Raw genomic sequence first — 27994 nt, 5'->3', positions numbered from 1 at the left:
TGGATAAAGCACAGGGACAAATAGCCAAACGAATGGAAACACATGAACTATGAACCAAAGGCTGAGGGGCCCCCAGCTGGATCAGACCCTCTGAATAGGTGTACATGTACTTATCCTTGCATTCCTGGGAGAAGCCATTTGGATGGTAAAGAGAGATTTTAGTGTGTTGTTGAATTGGATGTGAAGTATCAAGTGCTCTCATTAATGATATTCACATCTTTGTCCAAGGAAATTGGCTTATACGTTTCGTTGTTTTTTTTTGTTTGTTTGTTTTTGTCCTTATTTGATTTTGGGAGCAGGGTAATACTAGCTTTGTGATGGGTTTGAGGGTGTTCTTTACTGTCTCTTTTATGAGATATTTTCAGGACCATTGGCGATCATTCTTCTCTAAGGTCTGGTAGACTCAATGAATCCAGGACTCCTGGGCACTTCTTTGTTGGAAGCTATTTTTATTACTAGTTTATTGTTGCTGCTTATTATTGACCTGTTCAAGTCTTTTGATTTCCTATTATTTCAATATCCACATAAGTCTAGCAATTTCTTTCATGTTTTCTAACTTAACAGTATAAAACCCTCAAAATATTAATGATCCTCTGGAATGTGTTTGTGTCCAGTGAAACATCACCTTTTGCCTCTAATTTGTGTCTTATCTTTCTTGGTTAATTTGGGTAAGGGTTTGCCAATTTTGTTTGTCCTTGCAAATAAGCACCTTTTTGTTTTTCTGTCTTTGTGTTGTCCTTTGAGTGTCCATTTCATTGATTCCATCTCTGCTCTTCACTATGCTTTTTCATCTATTGCTGTGGGGTTTGAATTGTTCTTATTTGCCTATGACCTTGAGGTGCATCATTAGGTTGTTTGGAGTATCTCAGATTTTATGCTGTAGAATCCATAACTATAAACTTCTAACCTGCTTTCTATTTCTTCCTAGCATCATGTGGTACTACTGTTTCTCATAATAAAGTGGTTGAGATGGAGGCAATCCTCATGGCCAGCCCCATGAAGAGGGCATCCTTCAAAATGATTACAAAATCTACTGTCCCTGGGCTATAGTGCATTCTGGGAGGTGACGCTGGTATGCCACATTCTCACACATACACAAGTAACTGTCTAGGTCCTTGAGAAAACCAACAATGACTTGTGTGGCATCACCTCTGAGGTAGACCTCATAAATCCTTAGAACACAGGAACATTACGAATTTTTATATGATCAATATACTATTAACCACTTATATGATCATGGAATGTGTGGTAGGAGAAGACCCAGAGAGGTGCCTTGGGGAGCTGGGCTGTATACAGGAGGAGGAGGAGGCAGGACTGGTTTTCTAGCAGGTTGTGTTACCAGTTCACTTCCTACAGGAAAGACACATGACCACTGGGATATAGAACTAGAAAACATCCTAGTGTATGCAACAGGAAATTCAAAGCTTTGTGACTTTGGGATGGCTACATAACTCATTGATGGGCAGATGTTAGGGAAGGGCTGCGGGTCCCTGTTCTATTTAGCCCTAGAAAGCCTGGAGAAGATCCATGTAATGGCTGAACTGTCAACGTGTGGAGCCTAGGCATCCTCTATGTCATGCTCACAAAATAGTTTCCATATTTAGAAACAACCCTTTCAGGGATGAACCAGCTCAATCACCACCATAATGCATCATCTTCCCCATCACTTGTCCTAAACCAGCCAAATTATTGCACAAACACAGGTCTCCCCTCACACATCCCCTGTACGGGATGACAATAGGTCACCTTGTGGAACATTCGTATGCCTCTAAAGAAAAAATTCTCATTGCCATGGAGACCATGTAAATGATTGGATGCAGCCTTCAGGGAATTGGGTCATATGTAAAACACAGGCTACTAAATAAGGGTCACAGGAACACTCAATATATTGAAACATTGAGTTGAGGCAGCCCTTTGTGAACTGTAAAGCCCTGTTTAAATACCAGTGCTGCAGGTCCCCTTTTCCTACCCCTCCCCTTGAGGAGGAGAGTGAGTGAACCTGCCTTTCCAACCTTTGTTTATTACCTGGGAAGAATAACCTGCAGGAGGATGAGGAGGAAGGAGGAAGGGCTGCAGAAAGCACAGCATGCCTAACACCCAATGCTGCCTCAAGAAGATGCCCTGCCTGGGTACCACAGACATGTAAGGTGATGCTGTGACTGTTGACATCAATAGCAGTATTCTGAAGGAAACTAAAGTTAACATGACTTTTGATGATACCCTATTTGATAATCTGTCTCCCCTGGAGTCAGTCCAGGGTGCAACAACCACAGGGTAAAATGAAAATAACAGGGACTTGTCCCCCATGGAACCAATAACTGGGCCAGGTACACCCAGTGACCAGCCCCAGGTTGTTCCACAGGCTCTGGTTACAGGGGACTCAAGGCTTGGAAGGGGATGAGGAGGGGAATTACTTGGGTGCTGAGAACATTTTTCTGCTATGTGCCCATCCCAAGGTGAGCCTGTTGGGTCCTGCTCAACCTGTTAAACAGTTCTGAAGGGGAGAGTGTGGAAATGGGAAATGGTAGCTATAAAATATAGACATAGATGAAGAAAAAGAGACACAGGATAGCTTCAGGAGGGTCCTGAGTCAATACTGCAGAGCCTGAGTTTATTACTCACAGCCTTTATATACCCAAAAGCAATGGGGGCAAAAAGACCTCCCCCTTTCAAGGACATCACGGTTCAAGGTACAAAGTACAATCAAGCCAAGAAAAGGAAGCAAGTGATCAGCATACACAAGGCAAATGACACCTTACAGTGTCCCACCACAGGGCCTCAGGAAGCCACTAGGCCTTCTGGGGTGGTGAAGGTTCAGAACTATCACCCAGCTCTCCTCAGTGTTTGGCCATGGAGGCCAGGCAAGTAGGTTTGCTGCAGAGCTGCAATTGACAACACTTTGCAGGAGAGCTTACAAGGTAGACTAGACTCCTGTCACTGGCATCTGAGGCAGGTGTGCCTGGCATGCTATTGTGAATTCATGAACTTGTGTGCATGCATGCATCCCCATTGATAGGTGACAAAGCAGGATTCTACTCACACTGAACCACTCACCTACCCTGGAAGGATGCTCCTGTCATGAAGGGCTGAGATTCGTCTGTGTTTATAAGTTTTAGTGTAGGGTTTGGGAGGAAGTGGGAAGCAAAAGGGAAGGGCAGGGAGGAAATGACTCGCTTAGGAGACCTTGAACCTCAACAATGCAGGAAGACATCAATCATGATGCCCAGACATTGAGTGCCTCCAAGCATTCTCACCAGTACACTGCCTGAGCTATGGGTGCCTCGATTACCAAATGGTCATCAGGTATGATCCTTTGGGGAAGTTCCATAGGGCAGCAGGCATGGGTGATGTGGCTACAGTAGAGCACTTCACCTCCCTTGGATACCATGTGGATGAATATGACAAGAGAGACAGGTAATAGGGCCTGGGAGGGAAGATGGGCATGGGGATGGGTTCTGTGTCAGGGCCTATAAGGGAGAAGCACCACCTTCCAGGGCTCCTTCCTAAGTGAGGGGAGAGAAAAACAAAAAACAAAGTACAATCAAGTGTAAACACCTCCTTAGTACTCAAGACATCTGGTGATCATGCCTTATGGCAAAACATTCTGTAATTAATTAGGCCTTGAAGTATAAGACACCTGGTAACCAGGCTTTTGGCCAAAACATCCTATTATGAAGCCTTGCAGCAGGGGAAACAAGCTCGGACTCTCTGACCTTGAGTCAAGAAGAAAACAAGCTACAAGCTGGGGTCTCTGTGGACCCCTACAAATTCCCGCTTCTTTAATATAAAGGGTCTCTCAAATCCCTCAGATGACAGTGCCTGTCTTAGGTCACCTTCTTCAACCATCCAGTCTTACCCATCTTTCCACCAAGTGTGCTCTATCTTAGGTTGACAGGTGGCAAGAAAGACTTACCTGTCTCTTACTACCAGCCTCAGGCAAGGGAGGGTGCAGAGCTTAACTCTATGCAGCTCTGAATCAGCTTTCCACTAAGGGCTTGCAAGTAGCTTGAATAATCACAGCAATACACCCGTTCCTTATGGCTGCTATACCTCCTAGTAGTAGTAGAAGATCATCAAGATAGATTGACCTTTTTAGATGATCCAGGATATCCACAGCAATTTTAGCAGCATCAAAATCCAACTTTGCCTTTTTTTAAATCAGTAAACTCCTGATGCAACAACATCAAATCTAAGGACTCCTTTAGCATCATAACAAATTCCTCTCTGGTGAGCTCTAACCTTTTCCATCCAGTAACACTTTCATTGTAAACAAAAGAGGATACACACACCCAGTTAAAATTAGAGTGACATTTCAAATGAGCTCTTATCTTTAACCTTTGAATCTCATCTCCTAACAATTGTACTACTTCAAATAAAGCATTCAGCTTATGCTCCACTTTTACATCAATATCTTAACACTAACAGGTTAACATCCTAATTCTAATATAAATTTAGTAATCAACAAATTACAATTCTCAACAACTCCAATCGAAATCAAGGGACAAGAAACTGTTTTTGTGGTGGGTGAGGTATGAGTAACTCCAAAATTCTGAACCTTTTCTTTTCCCTCTACTAAAATCAAATGCATTTCTGCCACCAGCTTCCAAAGATACATTTGGGCTGTCCAGTCCTAGACTACCAAAATAGCAGCAAAACTTTTGTCCCATTTCCTCCTCATCAATCTGGGAGGTCTCTTTAGTACCTCCAATTGATTTCTCAACCAGTCTAGCACACTGCCTCTATTCCAAGTGTTTGACTGCTCCAATGAGTCTCTTTCCCACAGAGGGAAAACTCTGAGGCAGCTGATCTCCTGGCCTTCTATTTCCTCTGGGCAAACAGCAGATTAACACTACATTGGTAAAGGTGACCTCTGCATCCCAAGATGTGGTGTGGATAAACAGCCAAAAATACCTAGTCACAGATATGTGCTCCTTGGCCAGATTCAAAATAATTAGAACTCACAGAGGTCTGGGAAATTTGTTTAGCAGGTCTATCAGGAAGCCAGAAATCATTCCTTCCCTTCCCAGACTGTAGAATGTAACACTGGAGGATCAGGAACAAAGGTTCAGCAAATCCCACTCCAGTTCCTCTGGGGGTGTGTCAGCAGCCACAATGTCATCAGGGCCGGCATTCCACTGTTCCACACACCACACCAAGCACTCAGGCAGCCACACTGAGCTTCATTTTCTTCCTGTGAAAAAACGAACATGCCCTTGACCCCATATTAAAACAGGGTTGGGAGCCTTCCATAATCCAGAGCAAGGATCTTTCCATTTCACCTAAGCAAAAGTCACTCAGTTTCCCTCGTGCCAAAATCTATTTGCAGCAGATTGCTCACAGGCATCCACATTCAAAAAATTCAGAAAGAAAAGGGCACAATTCAATGCATTATGTGTGACTGAGTTCAATTTCCCCCTCTAAATTTTTTTGAAACTGCATCTTGAAACTGCCATGGGCTCTCTCAATGATGCCTTGTTCTTGAGGATTATAAGGAATGCCTGTTTTATGCTCAATTTGCCTTTGGGAACAAGATTGCTGAAATGTTTTATTACTTTATCCAGATCAATTATCAGTTTTAATAATTTTTGGTATCCCCAAATAGGAGAAACATTTCAAGCAATGAGCAATTACATGCTTAGTGGCTTCTCCAGGCAGTGCACTGGCCATCAAAAACCCTGAATAAGTGTCTACTGTCACATGTATATATTTTAACTTACCAAATTCCACAATATGAGTGACATCCATTTGCCATAAACGATTAGGAAGAAAGCCTCAAGGGTTTACCCCCTTGTGGACACAGGAAAATACTTCAGACATACCCCACATTATTTAACTATCTGAAGATCAGTGGAGACTTGAGGGATGGTGGAGGAGTGGCTAGGGAGGAACTAACTGGTCTGTTGTCCTTGGTTGAAGAATTTCACTCTAAGACTCTATCCCTGGGTCTTTATGAAGCAGTGGCTCACACTGAATGGAGTGGCTAAATCACTGTCCCAGCAGTATGTCATGAAGGATGAGCTGTCACCAGCCAGTCACTTTGTGGCATTACATTCTAGCACCCTGACCATCTGGTGAGACCCATGTGTCCCCACGTAGTTTTGAAATAGGGCTAGAAGATAAGAAGCAGCTTCATTGTGGGCTGAGAAGGTTTGGATGTGTGGTCCACCGGGGCAGAACTTTGGTTTAGCTGCAGATTAATGAAGACAGGCCTGGGAAGGGGAGTTGGTTCAGTTGCCTTCTTGGGAATGAGTCAGTAACCCAGCATCAGGTGCTAGTCTCATAGTGAGAGGTACTCTCTGAAATACAGAAATGAACTCTGGAGGAGGTCAGCTTGTTCTGTTAAGGCACTGCCATGCCCATGCTTTCCTATGGATAAGGCAAGTCAGGAGCCATTTACTGCAAAAGAATATAGAATTTGAATTTGTGTCTGTCAGGCCTTCACATCTGGTCTCCTCATTCAGTCACCTGTACTACAGGGATATTAGTAGGGCTCTGATAACACCTTTGCTGTCATTTGAAGTAAAGAGGGGCTTTTGTCAAGGGATGATTGATGTCTTAGGCCATCAGGGCCACAAGTCATATTCAGATCACATACTGTCAGGAATGGGCCAGCAGTGTAACAACATATGGCTGTTTTTATGTGGATTTTTTCCTTCTTCTGTAAAGATCATTCCCCCAATTTGTAAAAACAGAGGTGTCACTGTGGCACTAAATTCCCTGGGCATTGTCCACATAGGGCTTTGATTTTCTACTTGAGAGCAGAGAATTTGGTGAGGACAGGGCTCCTCAAGACACTGCTTCTCTGTACCTTGCTGTTGGGAGGAGTGTGGTCACCATCAACCTCTGGGTATCACTCTTCCCATTCACCACCCCACGGCAGCCCACAGACTTCCGCCTCAGGATGTGGGAAACACTATGGACATTATCAGAGACATGAAGGAGTTTGACCTTAGGAAAAACAAGTTTGGTCAGTGACTGTGTAGTCTCTGGGCCAGGCATGTGGCCCTAGCTATAACATCCTTTGTGGCCCCAGACTGGGTTGGGGGTTCACATGTCAGCTCCAGAGATCCACCATGGCCTTCCTTTCTGGTCTCGGCTCTGCTGGCTCTACTGGTGTGTCCACCATTGAAGCTCTCTTCACTCTGTCTCGGCTGGACAAGTGGAGGGGAGATGGAGAGTGGGAGGACGCAGGCCCCAGGGTGACATGTCGGTGGGGAGCCGTTTCTGACCATCTGACCCAGAGTTTGCTGCAAGGAGAAAGATCAGGGCCAGCCAGGCCAAGTTCAACTGGGAGTCAGAGGCCCTGCTTGGGGTCCCTCCCCAGGGGAGGTCACAAGGAAGGAGGCAGGCTTTGTACCTGACTCTCTTTAGTCTCTGACACCAGTGAAAATAAACTCAATGTTCTCTGCAGAGGCTGCAGCCTCGGTCCTGGGGAACATGGGACTTTGTACCAGGCTATTTGTTTGTCCAGAATGTTCTTCCTCTTTCATACCTGCTTGACTACATCTTATAGTTGTAGACAGGGCCACCTCGATATAGCAGCCTGAATTTCCAAGCCCTATTGGCAGCAACGGTTCAGAGGTTCATTACATTCCTCTTACTGAGAAACGTCACACATGTGGTTTCCTGGGGTTCTGGTAAGACAGCCAGTCCAGGGTCCTACAGGACAGTGACCTGCTGTGGCTGGTGACAAAATGGTTTCTTCTCCAATGCCAGTTCCTGGTTAAATCTTCACCCTCTTAACCCCAATTATGTTGTGTCTTGGAAGAGTATTCCCTTGAGGAAGCATCACAGTAGGTGGTGAATGTTGCAGACACTCCCCTTGGACTCTGTGTGCATTTTCTCAGAAGAGAAGCATCACCCATGTCTCTCCTCCTATGCAGATGCTCCAGAAAAACTCACTGATGAGATCAGACTTGTCCCTTCATGACCAGCACAGGACGATGTGAGAAGCCTTTGGAGTTTGGTTTTCTTCCCTGAAGATCCTTTCTTGTGGTGCTGCTTTTGTAGGGAACCTGAATTTGTTTCTTAAAACCCACACTTAACCAGGTCAGAACTGCCTCATCAGGTCAGCCTGGACTAGATAGTGAGACTGTGTCTCAGAAAAAAAGAACACACAAGCACACCCCACGATTCTCCACAGAAGATAAATAAAACACACAAAGCCACCAGTGGCCAGTCCACAGGTGACACTGACACTCTGATCACATGGAAGCCAGTCAGCCACGCCTTGCCACAGGCCTTTTGGCAACGGGCTCAAACTGGAAGGACATTCACTCCTAGTGACTTCCAGCCCAGGACTCTCCCAGATTCCTTATGCCTATGTGAGACTTAGTTTCCGGGAGGGAGGGTTCTGTATCTGAACTGCTTGGATGGGGAAAGACTGTTTAAGCCCTGAAATCTTCTCAGAGCCTGGCCCTCCCCTCAAGGCTGGACATGGGATGGAAGGAACCAGTCTGAGTACCATGGAAGCAGAGAAATTGAGCAATAAAACCTCCCACCCCACCTCACTAGGAAGGCTGCAATGCCTGAGGCAACATGAGGTGATTCAGTCCCTGGCAGACTAGCTCATGGGAGCCATTAGGAGCACATCCCAAAAATCCAGACCACTTCCCTTCAGTATCTCCAGGACACCCAAGTCCCATGGCCTCAGGGCCTTTGCTGAGCACAGGCCCAGGGTGTGCTCACCTCCCTGCTCCTTTCAGTCTTCAGTTCCACAGTCAAGACAGGACTTTGCCTCCAGTGTCCCTGGGGACTGGGCTGGCTGCCATGATGGGCATTGATAGCACCCTGCCATGAGTGCTCAGGCTCTCAGGAGTCCTCTGAACTCCACAGAGCCCGAAGTCCACCACCAGCCTGTCCTGCTTCTTGTCTCACAGAGCTGCAACAGGGGATTGGACACTCGGTGTCTACAAACCATCTGCTGTGGACCAAATTGGACTTGGGGAAGATGGGATGAGGATGTAGCCCTCAAACACTGCCCTTCTTGTGGCCAGGGAGACAGCTCCCTAGACAACATTCTTGTCAAGCAGGCCTGAGAACCCGAGTTAGATCCCCAGGAACCAAAACAGCCTGATGGGGCAGTGTGTGTCTCTAATCCCACCTCTGTGGAGATGGGGACAGACAGAGCCTGGGACTCCCTGTGCACATGGTGCAGACTAATTGACAAGCTCTAGCTTCAAGCAGAGACTGCCTCAGAAAATAAGGTAAAGAGTGATAGAGGAAGAGGCTTGATGCTGACCTCTGTCCCGCTCACACAAGCCCAAGCATGTGTATGTGCCCTTGGACACATAAACTCACACAACTCTACACAGACAGACAAGGTGGGAGGGGGGCATAAGGAAGAGGAAAAAGAAAATAATCAGTTCACATTTCATCTCTCAGAAATAAAATTTTTTATGTGTGAGATGTATTTTTCAACCTTCAGTAGTCATGATTTTGTTCAGGATCATTCTAGTTAAAGTCTCCTGCAAAACTGTGGTTAAATTTGATAATTGTCTCATTAGCTGTAGTTGCTGCACTTGGCTTGATTCTGGTAAGAAAAGCACCTCACATGTCATACATCCTCATCCAGAGCATGGACATACCATCAAAATCTCCTCAAATGACTTATCATTGACTTTGACCCTGTTTGGTATGGGTAGATGGATGATGGAAATGAGCTCAAAATGCTCAAAGTGCCAGATCTGTAGTCTTGGTTAGAGAGACGGGTAAACCAATCATCATGGAGAGGCTGGACCTCTGCTAAGTAAATGCAGCAGCAAGCACCATGTCAGCATGAGGAACCCTCTGAAAATTAAGTTAACACAGAAAGTGCAGAAGCCTGAGCTTAAGCAAAGACAGGCAGTGTTCTTCCCCCACACTCTAAACTCCTTCAGGCCCTCAGTGGGTTAGAAGATGGTGGACTGCTCTGAGTCCAGTGTTTCTAAAGTTTTTAACCCAGAAAAACCCCCAAAATGGTTTAATCTAGTCAGAATTAACCATCACAATTTTCTATTTTTTTCTGGTGGTTTTTGTTTGTTTTTAAGTATCTTTAGGAAATATGTTTTCTTTGATTCATCTGTTAGAAATAATCTTTTTTTGAAATAAAATGGGAAACTAGTACATGTGTAGTTTTCCCACTTTTGATTTTATGTATCTATTAGGAAGCTTGTACATAAAATACTAAAATGGATGATAAAAGTTTAATGGATATACTTTTTGCTCCCTCACCTCATGTGTCTTTCATGGATACCTCAACTATTTTGCAACTTGTTGAATCATAGAAAGCCAAGGAGCAGGCAGAAGTGCTAATTTGCAGATGAAAATGACTGGTGATTGGCCATGCATTGTTGCTCTCTGGTTTGTTTAAATCTTTTCATCTGTGCATGTGTATGTGTGTGACTGTGAACACACACATGTATTTATATGTCTGAATGTTGCGACAGGTATGTTTTTATGTGGTGCCCGATTCAAAGATATGAAACTCACTGAGCCCTCATCTTCTATGATGGACTAGCTGGCACTATCCCAGTGTGATGGCATGGGCTTGTTCATGCCTATAGAGCACAGATGGTGTCTAAATGGCACTAACAGTACAGCAGATCCCATGATCCTTTCCTGTTGACATTATAGTTCATGGTCCTTGTATTAGGCAGGGGCTAGCTCCTCAATGAACTGCCGAACAGGAACTAACATAGGACATAAGAACAGTATCTACGGCTGGGTGTGGTGGCGCATACCTTTGATCCCAGCACTTGGGAGGCAGAGGCAGGTGGATCTCTGTCAGTTCAAGGCCAGCCTGGGCTACAGAGTGAGTTCTAGGATAGCCAGAACTGTTACACAGAGAAACCCTGTCTCAAAAAACCAAAAAATAAAATAAAATAAAAAAAATTAAAAAAACAGGTTGGCGGTTCACTCCACCCCAAAATCAGGATGGTGGTTTGTTCTGACGATGTTTTTGTACGCTGTGTGATGATGTATCTTTGTCCTTCCTTACCTGCCTAAGGCACCTTTTGATTGTTTTAATAAAGAGCTGAACAGAGCCAATAGGCTAGGCAGAAGAGGATAGGACTTCCAGGGAGAGGTAGGAACACTGGGAAATAATCCAAGACACAGACGATTCTCCAGCCAGATGCAGACGAATTCAGATTACAATACTGAGGAGAGGTGAGTTAAGGAGCCACGTGGCAGAATGTAGATTAATATAAATGAGCTTTGTAAACTTTAAGAGCTATTTTGGAACAAGCCTAAGCTAAGGCCAAGCTTTCATAATTATTAGAAGTCTCTGTGCCATTATTCGGGAGCTGGAAGCCCAAAGTAAGACCCATTATATTTGGCATCCAATGTGGGGCACATATATCCAAGCATAGGGCCTAAAAGGCTGAGAAAAGCTCCAGACAAGGAGCTGGCTGCAGCTTCCTAGCAACAGCAGTCGCTTAGCAGGCCCCATGCGTGTGATGTACAGAGGCTCCTTTAAAAGGCCCTGCTGTGGAGCCAAGCACTTGAGTGGGCCTGTAAGCAGCTGGTACACTACTGCTAGAGTCTAAGTAGAAACGCCTGCCCCCACCATAGGCCCAGAGCAGGGGCAGGTAGATGCTCCTGGCCAGTGCCCACAGGCAAAAGAAGGGCAAGCAGTTGCCGCAGACCAGAACCAGTGGGGTACCCGGCAGGACAGACCGGAGAGGGGAGCCAGCTGCCAGTGTCGTGTGCTAAGTGGAGCCACAAGGAGCTTGCAAATGCACCCAAGGACCCAAGGAACATTTGCTGGAGCCATGGTGCGCAGACCCCCCATTCTCTCTGGCAAGCTTGTGAGTGAGTGCTCAGTGTATAAGACCATCTCTTCCTGTTGGGTAGGTTGTGGTGGGTGACCTGGCCCTTTAAGGCTTGGCTCACATGGTCAGAGAATGGTTACAGGAATGCAGAAAGCCAGCTCCAGACCAAGAAAACCTCTGAACAGGTACTGAATGCTTGAAAATGTGCTTAGGGGCTGAAGAAAAAAAAGAAAATGGCTATAGACAGTCACAGGAAAAAATAGTTTGAAAATAGTAAAGTGAAGTTCTTGAGAACAAAATAATATAAAAAGAACAAGCCACATAAGGAAGGAAATATCATAACATAGGGCATTTGAACCCTAAATAGTGCTACAATAGATGGTTTAAAAATAGAAACATAAAATGAAAAGATAAATGACTTAACTGAGATTGGTTACCAATATAATTACTATCATCCTGGTATTTCATATTCTTTTCTTAATAGCCACAGTGGCTTTCTGTGCCCTCTCAAAGAAAAAAAAATGCTTTAGAAATAGAGGAAAAGAAAAATATAAAAGGTAGATTGATAAAAGACATGCCTTAGAAGAAAAATTAGAAAGACTGATAAATAAAAATGAGAATGGTACTAAGACAGAGACAGAGGGATTAAGACAAGGGCCTGCCACACCACCATATAAGGAAATAAAAGAAGGTTAGCCAAAAGGTGTTAGAAAGCCAACTTCGCTTATCCGGTTACTAGGACGAAAGTTACAGGTACTAGAACAGCTTGTTCAAGAGCAACTGGAAGCTCACCATACAGAAGAGTCCACCGGCCCCTGGAGTCCTCCTGTATTTGTCATTAAAAAGAAACCTGGGAAATGGAGGATATTAGCAGATATGAGAGCAATCAACAAAGTCATTCAGCTTATGGGTTTCTTACAACCTGAATCCCTTTAACTTCTTTATTACCTAAGGCATGGCCTATCACAGTAATTGATTTAAAAGATTGATTTTTCACAAACCCTTTGCATGAACAAGATAGAGAAAAATCTGCTTTCACAATTACTTATAATAAGTCTCAACCTGTTAAAAGGTACCATTGTAGGGTCTTGCCACAGAGAATGTTAAAAGTCCTACCTTATGTCAACATTTTATATAACAGTCATTAGAAATAATTAGTATATAGCTTCCTCAATCTATAATTTATCATTATATGGATGATATCTTACTGGCTAATTCAGATGCAGATATCTTAGAAAAAAAAGTTTGATGAAGTAAACAGAATTTTGCCTTGTTGGGGATTACAAATTGCTCCTGAAAAAATACAAAGAGGAGAATCTATTAATTATCTAGAATACAAGATAGGTTTACTAAAAATTCAACCACAGAAGGTATAAATCAGAAGAGATCAATTACAAATTCAATGATTTTCAAAAATTGCTGGGGGATATTAATTGGCTAATACCCACAATTGGATTGAAAACCTAAGAGCTAAACAATTTATTTCAAACCTTACAAGGATTTAAATAGTCCAAAGAAATTATCAGCTGATGCTGAGAGAGAATTGGCTCTGATAGAAAAGAAATTACAGGATGCACAAATGGATTCCTTGGATACAAAGCTTGATTGTATTTTAGTTATTTTGGCTTCTATTCATTTTCCCACAGGAATTCTTATTCAGAGAAAAGATAATATCTTAGAATGGATATTTTTAGCACACAGAGTAAAAAATTAAAGACTTATGTAGAAAAGCTTTCTGAATTGATTCTGAAAGGAAAAATGAGTGTCAATTAGCAGGAATGGACCCAACAGAGATTGTGGTACCTTTACTAATGCTGAAATTTCCTCATTGTGGGCAGAAAATGGGTAACAAAGAGCTTGCAGTAATTTTATGAGAGAGATTAGCAACAAATATCCCAAAAGCAAGAGACTTCAGTTTATAAAAAGAACTAATAGGATCTCCCTCATATAGTAAAAAGGACACAAATTCTGTTGCTTCTACATTCTATACTGATGCAAATAAGTCAGGAAAGGCAGGTTATAAGTCAGAAAAAATAAAGTGGCTCAATGTACATATACTTCAGTTCAAAATCAGACATATGCTATTCCCAAAGTATTATTAGATTTTCCAGAACCTCTTAATATAGTCACTGACAATATGCAGAAAGTGTTGTTTTACATATTGAAAATGCTGAACTTATTCCAAATAATTCAGAATTAACTTTGTTATTTATTCAACTACAACAAGCAATCAGAGATAGAAATCATCCATTGTATATAATATTTATCAGATCCCTTATGGGACTACCAGGCCCTCTAGTACATGGTGATGATAAAATTGATCAGCTATTAATAGGAAATGTGCTGGAGCAATCAGAATTTCATAAGAAACAGCATGTTAACAGCAAAGGTTTGAAGAAGATTTTTCTATCACTTGGCAACAAGCCAAAGAAATTATAAGGAACTGTCCTACTTGTTCTTTGTATAACCAAACTCCATTACCTGCAGGAAGTAACCCAAAAAGTACCCAAAGAAATGAAGTTTGATAAGTGGATGCATTTCATTTTGCAGAGTTTGGAAAAGTAAATATGTACACCATGTCATAGATACATTTTCTGGATTTGAACAGGCAACAGGTTTAAGTTCTGAAAAGTCTGATTCTCTAATTATGCATTTATTAGAAGTTATGATTATTATGGGGATAGCTGTACAAATTAAGACTGACAATGCTCCAGCATATATGTCTAGTAAAATAAAACAATTTTTTTGCATATTACAACATAAAGCATATTACAGGTATACCACTCAGTCCTACAGGACAAGCAGTTACAGAAAGATCTAATCATACTTTAAAAGAGATGCTCAATAGTCAGAAAGGGGTAATAAAGATCCTCCAGGGATAGATTACATAGTGCCTTACTAACTTTAAATTTTTTAATGCTAGTGAACAAAAAACATCAGCTGCTGAGAGACATTAGATTGTGGGGGAAAAAACTGCTGAATTAAATCAGCCTATATATTTATGTTTTGTGTTGAGGGAAGAGGTCATGCCTTTGTTTCCACAGGAAATGAAAAACTAAGGATTCCTTCAAAATAAAGATCAGGTTTGACTGGGGAAGATCTCCTGAAAATCTTGGCTGCAGACATGAAGGAAGAAACCAAGAAAAACTACAAGACAGGTTATGTATGTGCTGATCCCTCTCATACAGCTCTGAGACTTGATGAGACATGATAAACCTTGTTAGCTACAAAGTCCTTATGACTTATTAGTATATGCCATCCTTTCAGATGGCAGAGATGGAGATTTATACTACAGTTTGGTTATGCGGTTTAAACAGACTCTTAAAGTTGACAGATGTCTTACCTGCTCAAGTATAAAGCAGAGAATCATCTTTAACTGACTTGTGCACACTGCCATTCCATACTTGTGTTTATGCAGATATGTATGTGACCTTTGAAAGTCTGTGTGTTTTCAGAACAAAAGGACCAGATACCAATGAAGATAAGACAAGTAGCCCAGGTGATCTAGCCTCTCAGAATGCCTCTGTTCCATTTCCTCAAAAATCTGCATGCACGACAACTTCAAAGCAGCTAAGATGGTCCAGCCTCACAGACTACTCCATCCAGGACTTCAGTTAAGCCCTGCACTTTCCCATCACACAGAGACCAGACAACAAATGATACAGCTAGCTTTCCCACCACTTGACTATTATCCAAATTTTCTCAGGGTCCCCTAAAGATGCTGTCACCCCCAGACAAAAGGAAGCAAGTTTATGAACAGGACACCCACATTCCTGACAGGTGGGGTGGGTGGGTTCTGGTCATTCAGTGGGTTATGGATGTTCGTTGTCATTTAGAGGGGGTGGTTGCAAGCTGTTATTGGTCATGGTCAGAGAGGAAACTAAGCAAAGGAGGTTAGATTAAGGGATCTCTTTCTTTCTTTTTCTTTCCTTTATCTTTCTTTCTCCCCTATCTAGTGTTTGGGTGGGGGAAGAGGTGATGGGGGGTAAGGGATAAACAGAAATAAAAGTGATTTAGAAATAATAGAATAAAAGGGTAGATTATTGAATCTGCTTTTAAACTAAAAAGCAACTGCTAGTCTCAAATGTTTTACATTGGTATGGATTTTTGTATGCTAATACAAATTTAAGGTTGTTTTTGTTGCAACAGTGGTGGTCTGTGAAATAAGGCCTATAGAAGACTAGGTGCCTTTGGTTGAGGAGATGCAGCAGCTCAGCTCTCTTCACGGGCTTCCTGACCAGAGGAGTGTGTGAAGCATGCTGCCACCCTTGCTCTAGTAAACTGTTCAGCTTTGGGAGTGCTCACACCCCCCATACTTAGTTTATAGATTCTTGCATCTTCTTATCTATCTACCTAGACTGAGTGCATGGTAAAGCAGGCTTTCAGGAGAAGCATGTTCCTATCCTGGGTATGCCCAAGCTAGGCCTGCTTGTTCTGTATGTGTATTCTACTTCCCCTGCTTGCTCTCATTAGTTTCTGGGTGCTTGATCTTCTATGATGTCCAATCTGAGCTCTTCTGTTTCCGGAGCACAAGAACCCAAACTGCTGCTGGGTGGAGAGCAGAGGGAACTGGAGCCCTCTCCATAACACTTGTGCTCAGTCTCACAGGCTCCAAGCTCCTACCTGGATCCTGGGTATTCGGGGCTCTTGGAGACAGGACAGGATCTCTTCCCATTTGCTGCTGCCCTGCACTTGGATGTCAGGTGGAAAGGCCACCTCCTCTGAAGGGCCTGGCACTCTCCACGGCAGGAACAGTCTGTAAGTGATAAAATGTTTGGCTGAAGAAAACCATAAATCCCGAGACTAGACTCTCTTGTTGTCATTACTCAACTGATACTGGTCAGCCACATTCATATCTCAGAAAGAACTGTTTGTTGAGACAGGCAGTTTCTCAAGATATCCCACTTGACCTGAGCAAAAGAGTCCCCAGAAAGGAGGTCGTGAAGACAGACTTTCTTAGGACTGTTTTAGCCTGCATGTACCCTCCACAGCTCTATCAACTTCTTTATTCCTAAGCTCCCTACCCCTACTTAAATAAGAGTCCTGACCAGCTCCCTCCTTCTTACAGACCTTCCATTCCTACAGGAGAGAGTCTGCCCCTTGGTATGTGCTCTAAGAAGAACAGCCTATCTGTTGAGCCTATCTGTTGACTCTTTCCTGACTTTTGTTTCTGTATCCTGCATTCTAAATCTAACATTTGGTGCCAAAACCTGGGGAGCTTCTGGGGCTGTCACCCACTGGTGGCTCTTGGTCTTCCTTCTTAATTTGCCTTACTGCCCTTGTCTACCCTTGGGATCCATTCCTTCAAGAGCAGACACACCTGGTGATCTCAATATAAAGACTAAACAGCCACCAGTCTACCTGAGAGCTCTGATCTTTTGTCCTCTGCCTCTGTGAACAGGTCAAGTTCCCCATTCAGTCTCTGGTTCTTTGGGTTTTGTTGGAGCTCTGTGTAAACACAGCTCATTTTCTTGGGAGAGGGCTACACTGCTTTTCTACCTTCCTATCATTGTCTCTACCTCTGCTTCTCTCACTTTTCTTCCTTATCACAGTTGTCTGGCCTCTAGATAAGTGGCCATTTTCCATTTGACCAGACCACACATCCAACACAGCTAACAAGTTAGACAGAGCAGAATCAGAGGTGCTCTGTTAGGTCTCTGGAACTCCAGGAGTCCCTGCATCGCATCTTGAGACTCACTCAGTTGACAGTTCTGGGAACTTTGCACAGGATTCACAGTCTCTTGACTCCTGGAAGGTACAATTCAGGAGCAGTCTCTCCTACTTTCCACATGTTCAATTAATCCTTAAACTCAAGGGATACCTCAGTGGCAGAATTTGACTCCCATTTTTTACCTTGGTCCCACACCTGCTATGGGTTCCAAATGACCTTTGCATCCCTTTAACCTTACCTTTCACCCTAAGGTACTCAAATTAGGAGAACTGAGGCCTCTTTGTGATGACTCTTTGCTTCTCAAAGCAGGTTTGGTCTCAGTATTCACTGGATAACAACCATTGGCTAGAATTCTGAACTGTGGATTTTAGTATCTTAACTGATTTACTTCATAAAACAGGATGGGAAATGGTCTGGGGTTCCCCCATATAACCCCATCTACACTTTCTGCTACCCTACCTCCACGTCTCTTCTCTATCTTCCTTCATGCCTGTCCTTTCTAAACCAAATTTGCTTAACACTCTCTCCGATCTGGTTCGTCTGGCGGATACAGCCCTGCTACCAAAGCAGCTGTCAACATTCCTGAGAACACCTCAGAGAAGTGGAGCTGCCGTGAGCGAGTGCAGAGCAGACGCACTGCAAGGCCCATTACCTCAGCCTGTTCTCTCTAGGACCATTTTCCTGAGGTAAAATGTTCTTTCCTCCTCAACCCACTTTGTTCCACACATGACTGTCTTTGTTTCTGCCCAATATAAAAATATGACTACTAAAGATCTCTAAATTAAGTTTCTCCTTCACAATAAAAATTATAAAAATATAATTGCAACAAACAATAATGTTCAAAATCTTAGCTTATTAAAACATGCCTTATATGTGATTAAATATAGACAAGCTGTCTGTTACATATCATTATGGTTTGTTTCTTTACACCTTGTACTTAGTACCAAATTGACTTAGTAAATTTTTAATGCTATCATGTATCATGGTATTAAGAAATAAAGCCAGGCGGTGGTGGCGCACACCTTTAATCCCAGCACTTGAGAAGCAGGGCCAAGAGGATCTCTGTGAGTTCAAGGCCAGCCCGGGCTACCAAGTGAGTTCCGGGAAAGGCACAAAGCTACACAGAGAAATCCTGTCTCAAAAAACCAAAAAAAAAAAAAAAAAAAAAAAGAAAGAAAGAAAAGATAGAAATTGTTTAATTATAAAAAGATTTGTGTATGAAGATTAAGCTTTTGCAAGTTATGAAGGTCCGAGTAAGTAATTTAAGATGCATAAAGGATAAGACTTAAAGATAATATATATGGTATTAAAATTTCTTAAGGTCTATCAACAGCAATTTCAAAAACTGGCTAAAATATAAGTCTCATTAAAATAGCAAATACTAGAAGTAGTGGACTTCTAGATGTTAGGAACCATCCTTGAAGGCTATTCTAATATAGTCAGAGGGACTAAAAGGGAAAATAGTTCTCCCTCTTCCTCCAAGGTCAATGAGGTCCCAGAGGTCCGTGGTCATCTCTAGAAATGTTCTGCAACTGGGAAAGACACCCGTTCTCTTGTTCAGGAGGCCATGGAGACCCCATTCAATGAATTTAACCAGATCCAGTCTACAAAGAAGAGGGTCAACACAGAGGAATGATCTCTTCAGTGCTTCCAGAGGAAGGCATAGCCAGGATGAGGAAAGCCTTTGGGTTATCCTCACATAGATAGACAACTGGTAAAGAAAGGCTCAAGAGAGTCAGGTTCCTCAAAAGCCCCAGTGGTCCCTGAGGACTGGATCTTCAACTGGCCTAATGGTACAAAAACTAAAATTAATTTTGGCTATCTAGATAGTCTTAAGTACCCAGCAGGAAAATATAACCAAAATTAAAATAATGTTCCTTTAACAATTCAAGGGACTGCTGTTCTGTGACATTATACTTAGCCACATAAAATGTTATATGTGGATAACTATTTCCTACTAATGATTCTCTTACACATGCACACACACACCAGAGCTCAGATATAGGACAAGACCTTAGCTTCCATCAGTAACCACAGTGTCTATCCACAACTAAAACAAAACAAAAATAAACCATTAGAAAAAACCAGGCCTATCTTCTTAAATGCTGAGGCCAAATCTAAAAGCTATTCTAAAAGAGAATACCAGCTCTTCCTGGAAGCATACTTCTCAAAGCTGCAATAGGTCCTTCTTCACCTTAACTATCCTGTTTGGATAGTCTGATTAAAGAAGACTGCACAATACTCTGTCACCAAACTCACAGGTTTGGAAAATTAACCAGAATATCCAAGTAGTATCCTTGGAACATTACTAGGCAATCCTATAATAATGTCTTGGTAAGATTCTACTTCTCTTGTAAATCATTGATTACATGCAAAGTCCTTTACCTTCTACTTTTTAATTCCTATGTTCAGGCATTCTATGTTCTTACACTTTAATGTAAATTTTAGGGTTAGCTTGCCAAATTTCCACTCCCCCAAGCATCTGCTGGGATTTTGAGGGATCTGCACTGAATACAGTTGACTCTGGGGAGGATCAATGTCTTCATGGTCCCCAGCATCCTTACCTACAGCTTTCCTTCCTCTCTGCAATGCCTCACCTCCAAATATCTAATCCTTTTGTGAATGAAACTGTATAATTATTTCCTTTTCATATTTTTGTTGGTTTACAGAAATATAATTTTGGTAGAAATACTATTTCCTATAAACTTAGGACTGTTTATTGGTTCTAGTATGTTCTGTTTTGTTTGACAGGTTCACCATTGTTTTCTACATAGAGACTCATGTACTCTGGGACTCGTCAGTTCTAGGTGCATTCCAATTTGGATGACTTTAATTCCTCCTCCCTTTCTTCTCCTTCCTTCATTCCCCTGCCCTTCCTTATACTCTTCCTACTTTTTCTTCTTCTTCCTCTGTCCATTCCCTTTTCATGTGGAGACCACATATTTATAGAATTTCCTGTGTACATCGTGTGTGTGTGTGTGTGTGTGTGTGTGTGTGTGTGTGTGGTGTGTGTGTGTGTGTGTGTGTGTGTGTGTGTGTGTGTGTGGTGCATGCCTGTGGAAGATGCATGTCTCGTGTGTGTGCGTGTGTGTGTGTGTGTGTGTGTGTGTGTGTGTGTGTGTGGTGCATGCCTGTGGGGGATGCATGTCTCGTGTGTGTGTGTGTGTGTGTGTGTGTGTGTGTGTGTGTGTGTGTGTGTGTGGTGCATGCCTGTGGGAGATGCATGTCGTGTGTGTGTGTGTGTGTGTGTGTGTGTGTGTGTGTGTGTGTATACATGTGCGCGCGCATGCGTGTGTTGTGTGTATGAAGGTTTATCTGTATGTGTGTGTATGTAGAGGCAAGAGGTCAACCTTGGGTGTCATGCTTTGGGTGCCAACAAACTTGACTATTAAAACTCTCTCTCTCTCTCTCTCTCTCTCTCTCTGGTGTGTGTGTGTGTACATGTATGGAAGTATGTTTGCTACTGTGTGCCTGTAGAGGTCAGAAGATAACTTGTGAGAGTATGCTCTTTCTTTCCACCATGTGGGTACTGGGAACTGAACTCAGATCATGAGGCTGGGTGGCAAGCACCTTACCTGCTGAGGCAACTTACTGGCCCCACTTTTAAAAAGAAATTTTTTTTCTGAGGCAGGGTCTCATTATAACCCTAACTAGCCTGGCCTCTTTATGTAGAACAGGCTGGTCTAAAACTCATCTGCCTGCCTTTGCCTCCTTTTGGAGACTATAGGTGTGTACTAGCCTGCCTGGCCTTAAGTACTGTGTAGAGTTATGATAAACTCCTCAAAACATTTAGGGAAGAAACTGTTCCAATCCTCCACTTTTTCATTTTGACAATATTGGGGATTGAACCTGGGACAGCTTTCTGTCCTTGAAAAGACCAAGCAGACACCTTAACAGGCTGCTCAGTCTTCTCTCAGAGATCAGGCCTCAATTTCAGTTTCCTGAGGCTTGAGCAAGTAGTTTTGGGGAGGGCCATGAACAAAAGACACAGTCCTTGCAGGAGCTCCCTTTCTGCATGTATTCTGACTGCTCAAGGTTCAGTCAATTGTTTACTGTCTGGGACCCCTCACCAACTTAGAGCTATGTGCATGGGTCAATGTGAACATGGGAGGCCAGCCAGCCTTCATGGCAGCTCAGGGACAAAGCCTGGGACTTGTCCAGGCCTGCCCAAAAATGCTAACTGTAACTCCCAACCAGCAAATTCAAAGGTTACATACCCTCACCCAATCATATGACACAAAGACTTGTACCACCCTGCTTGTGGTTTTTCCCTTTAAAAACCCCTCACCTGAGAGCGCAGGGCCGTCCTCCTCCACCCGCTGTATCGGAGTGTTAGACGCAGACCAAGCCCCGGCTTGCTTGTTATCAATAAGCCCCTGTGTGTTTTGCATCAGCTATCGGCTCTGTGGTGGTCTTGTTCCGGGGGTCTCACAACACGGGCACAACACCCTCAATTCCCTACAATCAATCACCTCAGAGTCCAGAAGTTGTGCAGATGGCATCCTTTCTGACCCATTCTTTGAAAGCAGCATTAGACAAATACCCCGAGCAGCAAACCCACATCTGTCATGAACAGAGCTGTAACACTCAACCAAGTCTTAGTGCATTGTCCAGGTGTGGCTGGGGCAAGCCTGCCATGCCAGGACTCCTGAGGTAGAGGCAGGAGGATCAAGAGTTCAAGATTAGCCTGAGCTCCATAGCGAGGCCCAGGTGAGCCTGGACACAGCAAGACTGGGACTCTCAAAAGTAAGTCAAAATTTAAAACGCAATCTCTCAAGCACATCAATTCCAAATATAAAAAGAAATTATACACCTGTTGCTGTAGATTTGGGGGGCAGTGTTCAGTAGCCAGGCTTCCCTGGCATTCTCCTGACTTTGCCAGGGCCTCGGTGCCTGGAGGGGTGTGCCGTGGGAGGACGATGTGAAAGCGAGGAGAACGGAGCAGTGAATTCTGTCCCATTGGTGCTTCTGGTGATGCCACATGGCTTCAGGCAGGCAAGCAGCCCGCTGAACTTACCTACACATCAACACAAGAACTATTCAGATAAACTCACACACACAAATAGGGATGGGCATATTCTAATTGAAAACTGGTATTCTGCGGTTAGAAATAACTAGCATAGGATTCTGCATTCTGTATATATACTAAGCAACACAAACTCACATTTTACCACGAGCTACATTTTGCCCACACCATGGGTGTCTGTCTAGGGTAGTGGTTCTCAACCTTCCTAATGTGACCTTTTCATACAGTTTCTCATGTTGTGGTGACCCCCAACCATAAAATTATTTTCGTTGCCACTTCAAAACTGTAATTTTGCTACTGAGCAGTGTCTCAGTTCCTAAGATTATCAGAAATACGTGTTTTCTGATGGTTGTGACCCGCAGGTTGAGAACCGCTGGTCTAGAGCATAAACTCTAACAAAAACAAAACGAAACAAAACAAAAAAAATCATTAAAAGTTTTTAGTATAAACACAATGATAAATAATCCCACGATTTTAAAAAGTCATTCACTACCTCAAGCCTTTTCTTCCTCCACCAGCCTGACCAGGCTCAGCCTCCCTGGCCGGCCTCGGTCCCTGTGTCCCTCGGGGGCCACCCACACAGGTTCAGGGTGCTTTGGACACCAAGGAGGCCGTCAGGGAGACAGGAACTGAGCCTTGCTGAGCTCTGCAGTCAGTGGAAGCAGCAAAGTAGAGGGCAGATGGAACTGCAGCTCCAACGTCTGCAGTCTGTGACCACCAGACTCAACGACTGATGTCCATGAGATCAGGGGAGGTCAACCGTCTGATCCCTAGAACACTTCCACGTGAGGCTCCAACTGAGCAGGCTGGCCCCGCCCCCGCAATAGCCACAGCCCCTTCACACAAGCCCCGCCCCCGGTATCCAGCCCAACCCCCTTCCCAACCCCTCGGCCCTCCCTCCAGCAGCCCCGCCCCAAATAATCAAGAAGGCTCCGCCCACTTGGGAGGTTCCTCTGCTCTGGGCTTCTGCAAAAGGGTCACGGTCTCGAGCCAGGATGGTATCTCTGTGAAGGATCCCCATGCCAGGGACAATGCCTCCGCAGGAGGCGATCAAGCACGCACAAATGAAGCTGCACTCCTCAAGGATCCAGTTCGCCGGATCCCAGGATCCCAGCTGATACCAAGTGCTGTTAGCTTCGGGCCTAGTCGTCCCTGGAGCTCTTCTCCTGGCCACCCTCCCGACTGCTGCATGAAACTGTAGAGCCCCAAAAAGTGCAGGCCCTTCAGTCCCTGAAACCTCCTCGCTGGAGTCCAGAGCGCCCCCAAACCTGAGGACCCGAGGCCTGCCAGGGAGGCTGTGCAGGGCCAGGCTGATGGAAGACCAAGATGTTTCAAGAGCGGTTAATTTGACTTTTTTTTTTTTTTTATCGTGGTTTTAATCTCTTTACATACAAACTTAGAATATTTTTGTTAGAGAAATTTCCTAGATAGGTAGGTCTGAGTGGGATAGGGCAAAAGTTGTGTGGAAAAGGCAAGTTACTAGTGTTTTCGTGTGCTGGTTTTTGCGTGTGCTGGGAAACTACTTCTCCAATTCTAAATGTCACCTTAAAAAATAATTTATGTGTACGAGTGTTAGACTACATGTATGTCTGTGCACCATGTGGGTGCCTGGTACCCGCAGACACCAGAAGAGGGCGTCAGAACCCCGAGGACTGGTTGTGAGCCACCATGTGAGTGCCGGCCACTGAACCCATCCTGTAAGAGCAATCAGTGCTCCTAACCTTCACCTTCTGATGGAATCAAGAGGAATACACAGTGGAAAGGCACATCGGGGGTGACAGGGATCTGGGGACTTTATTTTGCACTGTGATGAATCTGTTTTAAAAAATTTAATTTTCCTAATTCTTGAATTCATATATACAATCAAATAGAATTATGTCTGCTCCTATTTCCTGCCTCCAATTTCGCCCAAAACCTTCCCAACAGGGCCCTTCCCAACTCAATGTTCTTGTCTAGATGTTTCTGTTTCACAGCCACATACCTCTGAATTCCAATAGTTGGTGACTAGAAGGCCAGGCACAAAGAACACAGCCCTCTGAGCTGCATAAGAAGCTCAGTGGGATGGGCCCTGAGCTCCCTGTTGTGGGCTCTTTGAGGAGTCTTTAAGCTTCTTCCATGTTGCTACTTAGTAAATAAAATGCATGGTGCAAGAGTGATGCTTGGGCTGTTTATTGACCTTCACCTGATGTTGGGATTCATTTGCTTGGTAATGCGGTTCAGGAACCCACTTAAACTTTCACTAAAGTGAAACCAATGGGAACAACATACATTCACAGCATACAGAAAGACATCCCCCAGCAATGACCCTTCACTTCTCCTTAAGAGAAACCTACAACTTCCAATTCCAAGTACATCAGAAACATTCCTGCATTTATCTTTCTTAGTCAGGATCCCTACTCCCACATACACCCTACCATGGCCATCTACTTTCGGGAGCTATTCCACACCAGATCTTCGGCTTTGACACTTCTAGCTAGGGTTCCTATGTTGTATTTATGACTATCTTCTGAAACCCATAAGCATGTCGTCTGCAGCATAACCTAGGGTATCCAATTCTTCACTCTTGGTGAGCCCAGTTCCACCATGTTAGAGCATCAGAATCCTACTCCCTGTCACATGTCAATTTTTCTTGAGAACCCAGGAAAGTCAGACCACAAATGTATAGAGCTGCTTAGAGCAACCTCTGCCCTGGCAGCCTAGAGCTGTCAATTTTAATCCTTTCCTTCCTTTTTCTGGCTCCTGGGCACTGCTACATCCCTCTTGCAAGTTCTCAAGATGTTTACATCCTTTTGTAATATTTTCAAGCATGTATATACATCACTGACCTGAGAGAACTGCTAAGACTGCACACAATATTCTTTTCTTGTATTACAAATTCTAATTGGTCTTAATAATAAAAACCTGAAGTCAGATATCAGCGTGAAAGGTGAAAGATCAGGGAAGCAGAGCAGCCAGCCACTAGAAAGACTTCTTACCTCTAGGAATCCTCAGACTGAAACAGGCCGAGCTCCTGTCTCCACCCCATCTTATCACTTCCTTTCCCCACCCAGCCACATCACTTCCTGTCTGTTGTCTATACAGACCTCCAGATCTCTAAGGTTAGCTAATGGCTAGCTCCGCCCTCTGATCTTCAGGCAAGCTTTACTTGTTAGAGCACAAACAAAATATCACCACATTTTCTCCTTGTGGTTTAATTTACAACCAGTACCTTTAAAGTGCTGGCTTCATTTTCCTGATATTCAAAATAAGAGAGTTATACCAAACGTTTTTAAGCCCTCCATCAGCTCATAGAAATTCCTTCAAGAACCCCTCAAACCTCTTCAGACAACTGATCAGGCTACCAGGAGCTAGGCAGCACTGACAGTATTTCAGGATGGTGGACCCAGCCAGCACAACTCACAGTTAGGATCAGATAATTCTCCTTCTGCACTGAGGCAACTTTACTTGCCAGTGCAAAGGGCTTCATCTCTGCAGTGATCTGGTCAGCTCTGTGCAGGAGCCAATGTCAATCCCACCAGTTGAGAATAAGATCACTACCACAGTTTAACACCAAATTTGAAGCACGCTTTAATGGTGGACTGTCTGGCTAGGTCCATCTCTGATTTCCTAGAAAATGACCCGAAGTCACATTTTGCAGGGGCTTAAGAAGGCGAAATCCATAATTCAATACATTGCCCACAGGTTCAATCAGGGAGGGACAAGCATATGTTCTGATGTACTTCCTGCCTGCATACCTCCTGCCTATGTCCATTCAGGGATAAGAGTACATTCTGACATACTTCCTGCCTATGTATGATCAAGTATGTCCAGTACAGATAGGTCAAACAACTTGTTTAGGGTAGTGAAAACATGTGGCTTGTTATCTTCCATTGAAAGACCCCCAGGGGAGATCTTCCTCCGGGAGAGACCCCAAACCCAAGGAACACACCGAAACCACAGATCAGATGCAAAAGCAAGAGGGTTTATTTAGACCAGGTACCTGGGGCGAAGTCTCTTGGAGGACTTGCGCGCTTTCCTAGGGCAAAGAGGACTTTTTATGGGATTCCAGGGGCAGAGGCGCAGTTACAGAAGCAAGAAGCATAGTTACAGGGTCCCTATTGGTTGTTTCAAAGAAGGCCAGGGTGAACTTGGGGTCGTATGTGTGTGGCTGACTTGGCCGTGCCCAGGGTATAGTGGGTGTTTTTCCAGCCCAGCCGCTTATTCCTCAAGGCCAGGGGCCCGCCATAAAATATCCTGATATAACTCAACTGTCTTTCTCCCAAGGCCGCCGACCACAGTTATCTCTTTCAAGGCCAGGTGGCTGGCTACGGCTGTGAACTCCTGTTTTTCTGATTCCTTTAAAATGGTGTTTTTTAGGCTAAGTTATTGGGACTGGGGGGGGTGCATTTCATCGGCCCAACGCCCCATGTCCTCATAATGGAGTGGGGGTCTTTTACCATAAACAGTAGCCTCTAGCATTTCAGGAACTATCTGTCCTTGGGCAAGGGGCTTGCATTTATCAGAGGCATTTTTGATTCATGGATCTCTTAGGCACAGTAATTAAGACTTAAAATGTAACTTTGGCTCTCACATTCCTACTTGAGTCTTATGCTGAGGCAAATCCTTGACTATGTGATAGGTACCTGTTTACATTGGGATCTAATAAACATCAGCTTGATGGTATCTAGACAGGAATTATCATTTACTTAGGGCATCAATGATGTAAAAGCCAACAGCAATTATCAGAAACAGAAGGGACAAAGGCCCTATGATAGCTGACATCAGAGTTAATATCTAGAAGGAGCCTAGAAATGAGAATGGGGTCTAGTTATTTATTTCATTTCGGGTCCCCCTTTTTGCAATGCTTTTTTGAGTACAGCCAGATTATCTCTAACAATTCCTGAGTGGTTTATATAAAAACAATTTTTCTCTTAAAGCCATACAATAATCTCTTTATTACATAGAGAAGTTGAGTGCCCTAACATATTGTAGAACTATTCCAGTTAATGAATCTACTTGTTGATAGATCTGGGTCTACTTGGTTTTAAAAGGTACTTTTCCTGATATGCCAATAGGCACTATAGATAGCCATTTTGTTCCCTATGTCAGGGAGTTTCCTTTTGATCTAACATTCCAGCCTGTTGGGGGACAAGAGGATGACATACTCTCTTCTGTAACTGCTTCCTGCTAAGACAAGGACATTGTTTCAAGACTCAGGAGGCTTAAATGCTAGTCAAAGGCCAGGAGGGGACTCAGGCAATGAGGCATTCATCAGAAGCATCTGGTTCACTGACCCAGCTGAAGAGACAGGGAGGAATCACATCAGCTGGACTGGTCCACATCAGCTTTCAGCAACTCCAGGGCTTGCAGTCATTTGGAGCAGGTTGGATGCTTGAATGGTGTCTGTCAGTCAAGTGAAAATCTGCTGAGACAGATATAGACTAGGGACAGAGTTAAAACTTAGGAACTAAAAGGAAAATATTACATATGGAACTTCTAGGCTCATAGTCTTAGTAGTTGGGGAGGGGGGTAGTCCCAAGACTAAGGGGGGGGGAACCCCACCCT

At 43.7% G+C, this 27994-nt stretch overlaps 1 long non-coding RNA gene across 1 annotated transcript; it reads right to left on the bottom strand.

The window, feature by feature from the left end:
• Nucleotides 1-244: 244 nt before the first annotated feature.
• Nucleotides 245-23212, bottom strand: LOC143273492 (uncharacterized). Its single transcript, XR_013051641.1, has 3 exons — nt 22944-23212; nt 22238-22441; nt 245-16509 (listed from the first exon to the last, which is right to left on the bottom strand). It is a non-coding gene; the product is annotated as an uncharacterized LOC143273492 (long non-coding RNA).
• Nucleotides 23213-27994: the final 4782 nt, after the last annotated feature.

Source organism: Peromyscus maniculatus, chromosome 5 (genome assembly GCF_049852395.1).
Source record: "Peromyscus maniculatus bairdii isolate BWxNUB_F1_BW_parent chromosome 5, HU_Pman_BW_mat_3.1, whole genome shotgun sequence".
Lineage (NCBI taxonomy): Eukaryota > Metazoa > Chordata > Mammalia > Rodentia > Cricetidae > Peromyscus > Peromyscus maniculatus.
This window is presented reverse-complemented; position numbering and strand designations above follow the sequence as displayed.